Below are 4,045 nucleotides of genomic sequence, written 5' to 3' on the forward strand. Positions count from 1 at the left end.
AGCAAAGAACCCAAAATATGCAAAGCAATTTTGAAAAAGAAGAGCTGAGAAACTCATAAGACCTGATTTCATGACTTAGTATAAAAGTCAGAGTAATCAACACAACCAGGCATTAGTATCAGGATAAACAAATAGACCAATGGAACAAAACAGGATTCAAAGCAGAGCAATATTTATATGGTCAATTAATTTTAGACAAGGGTGCCAAGGTAATTCAACGCAGTAAGGATAGTTTTCTCAATGAGTGGTATTGAAACTATCTGACATCCATATGCAAAAAACAAAAAAATAGAACCTCAACTCTTATCTTGTATTAATACCATATACAAAGTCAAAATAAATAGAAAACCTAAAAGTTCAAAACTTAAATATCTAAAAGAAAACATAGGAGAAAGCCTTTGTGAGCTTGGGTTAGATGAAGGTTTCTTACATAAGACATACAGTATAAGCCATAAAAGAATAAAAACTGATAACTTTGACTTATTCAAAATTAAAAATATCAGCTTTTCCAAGGGCACTTTAAGAAAGAACAAGCTCCAGACTTGAAAGTTTTGAAAAGCACATTTCTGATAATAGATCTGTGTCTAAAAGACATAACTCTTATATTGTAATGAGACAAACAACCATGTTTTTAAGGGGCAAAAGATGTGAATAAACACTTCAACGAAGAAAAAATACAGATGGCAAATGAACACATGGAAAATGCTTAATATCATTGGCCATCAGGGAAATGCAGGTAAAGCCACAATGAGATATCACTATGCACCTACTGGAATGGCCAAAATTAAGGCAAAATAAATAAGCAATACACCAAATGCTGGATCATACCAAAAGCTAGTGAAGATATGGAGAAACGAGAAATCTCATATTTCTGGTGGGAGTGCCATATGGTACAGCTACATTGGAAAACATTTTGGTAGTTTTTTATAAAAATAAATATTCACTTACCATGAGTCAGTAATCCCACTTCTAGGTATTTACCCAATACAGATGAACACATGAGTCCACACAAAGATCTGTCCATTTGTGTTCAGAGCAATTTTATTTTTAATAGCAAGGAAATGGAAACAATGCAAATGTCCACTCAATAGTGAATGGATGAACAAATTGTAGTGCATCCATATGATGGAATATTACTCAGCAATAACATATAATGAACTAACACACAAAACAAGATGGATAAACCTCAAAAGCATTATGCTAAGTAAAAAAGATGCACAAAAATCTTGAAATTCAACTTGATATGGAATTATTGCATTTAATATGCCATTCTGGAAAATATAAAAAATGATAGGGACAGAATGAGTGTTGCCAGGGGTTAGTAATGAGGTGGGGGAATCATGTTACAAAGGAACATGAAAAAACTGTTTTGGGTTCTTTTATTTTTATTGTGATGGCGATTACACAACTGTTCATTTGTCAAAAGTCACTAAATTGTGCTGTACATATAAAAAGGGTTTATAACTATATGCAAACTAGATCAGACTAAGCTTTTTTTTTTTTTTTTTTTTAAAGAAACATAGATAAGGGTGGTGATTCATGCCTATAATCGCAGTACTTTGGGAGGCTGAGGCAGGAGGACTGTTTGAATCCAGGAGTTTGAGATAAGCCTGAGCAACATAGTGAGACCCTGTCTCTATAAAAAGAAAAAAAAAAATGCTGGGCATGGTGGCATGTGCTTTGTAGTCCCAACTACTCAGGAGGCTGAGGTGGGAGGATTGCTTGAGCCCAGGAGCTGTGATCATGCCAATGTACTTCAGCCTGGGTGACAGAGCAAGACACTGTATCAAAAAAAAGAAAAAATGAAATATATTCTGTTTCTATGTGCCCTATCTAAAGAACTTCTGCAACATATGAAGTGATAAATAATACATGATTTTTTAATAAAAATGCTAACCTGGAGCTGTGGTAAAAAGAAAATTTGAGCAAGTGGTGAAACAGATATATCAAAATAGGCCAGGTGCAGTGGCTCACACCTGTAATCCCAACACATTGGGAAGCCAAGGCGGGTGGATCACTTGAGCTCAGGAATTCAAGACCAGCCTAGGCAACATGGTGAAACCCTGTCTCTACCAAAAAAATATTAGCTGGGCATGGTGGCATGTGCCTGTGGTCCCAGCTACTCAGGAGGCTGAGGTGGGAGGATCATTTGAGCCCAGGAGGCAGAGGTTGCGGTGAGCCAGGATCACACCACTGTACTCCAGCCTAGGTAACAGAGTGAGACCCCATCTCAAAAAGAAAAAAAGATACATCAAATAAAATTTGACATAATATTACTGAAACCTAATGACATCACAACTAATTTCTGCTTGTAGTGGTCAAATTTCTTATTTTGTTGGAGATGCACTGTGATTTAGGAAGTATCAAATGCAAAAATGTTTTTTAAAAGAGTTATGTTGAAAAACACAGTTGAAGAAGTTCAGAAATCTTTGGAAAGTCAAGGGGAAGCTGAATGTTGAGATATGAAGATGACAAGCCAGGACAGAAGTGAAAAGGAAAAGCTAAAGGCTGGAGAAGAACCAGAGAAGTATAATAACATGGGTATAGTGTTGCAAGAATTTGCGGGATTAAGTACTGATCAATCATTCATTCATATAATACTGACTCAACACGTATAATGTGTCAGGCACTGTTCTAAGTGCTGGGATATAGCAGTAGACAAAATAGACCATGATCTTTAATTGCAGAGTCTACATTCTAGAGGGAGAACACAGTAACAAAATAAACAGATCTATGAAATGGTATTTTAGAAGACAGTAAGTGTTAGAGTGAAAAAGAAAGCAAGGAAAGGGATATGGTGTGCTAGAGCAGGGGTTGGGGTCTCAATATTTAAAAGGGTGGTCAGAGAAGGTCTTATAGAGAAAGTGATTTATGTTTTTTTGAGACAGGGTCTGGCTGTGTTGCCCAGGCTGGAGTGCAATGGCACGATCCTAGCTCACTGCTGCCTTGAACTCCTGGGCTCAAGTGATTCTCCTGCCTCAGCCTTCCCATTAGCTGGTACTACAGGAGTGTGCCACTGTGACTGGCTAGTTTTTTAATTTTTTGTAGAGACAGGGTCTTGCTCTGTTGCCCAGGTTGGTCTCCAATTCTTTGCCTCAAGCAATCCTCCCACTTTGGCCTTCTAAAGTTCTGGGATTACAGGTGTGAGCCACTGTGGCCCAGTCTGAGAAAGTAATATGATATTTCATGTATGACTTGAAGAAGGTAAGGTAGCCACGAGGACAGCTTTTTACGGTGGATGCTTCTAAACGCTGAGTACTCACGGTGTGTGCAGCTAACATCCATCTACTTCGTTGAGACCCATTTAGCTTCCATTGAAATGATATTCAAATATACCATTAATGTGATAATTGGTTATGACTGCTGATAAAAATGATTTACAGAATAATCTTCAACTGAGCAAGAACAATTTGAGATCCAACTGAAAGAAAACCACATACCTCACTTTATTTTTAACTACTACTACCCCCTCTCTGAAACCTGCCCCTCTTTCAATTTTCATTATATGTGACTTTGGGAATGCTGAATTTACTTTTTTAGTGTCATTAGCTGGGAAAGGGGGTTAGAAAGAGCAGGAGGAAATAGCCTATCCATATGAAAACAATAATCACATAATATTTATTGTCTGGGATTGAAATGTTTCAAATAGGCAAAGCAATAAAATGTCAGGAAAAGCAAAACTTCCTAATGTTAAAAATATCATAAATTTTCCCCAAAATAAGACATATGAAAAAAGTTCCAGTGATACTTTATGTCAAAGGAAGAAAAAAGCCCTCAAATCCACGTTAAAGCTGCCTGAAATCTTCAGAAGGCACAATCTACTCACCACTGGAGAACTGAGGAGACAGTGGCAATTATGATAAAGTATAGAAAGCAACGATTACCTTTTATTGAGCTGGACAATCACTTTTTAACATAAACTCACTGATCCCTGCATTCTGTAACTTGGCTTTTGCTATCTATTAAGTTTTAAAAAAAAGGTAGTGTCAAAAAGCTAGCAGGATTTCAGTATCGCTTTAAAGTGATTTTACATTTTATAATTACA

The sequence above is a fragment of the Pongo abelii genome, chromosome 5 (genome assembly GCF_028885655.2).
Source record: "Pongo abelii isolate AG06213 chromosome 5, NHGRI_mPonAbe1-v2.0_pri, whole genome shotgun sequence".
In the NCBI taxonomy this organism is placed as follows: domain Eukaryota; kingdom Metazoa; phylum Chordata; class Mammalia; order Primates; family Hominidae; genus Pongo; species Pongo abelii.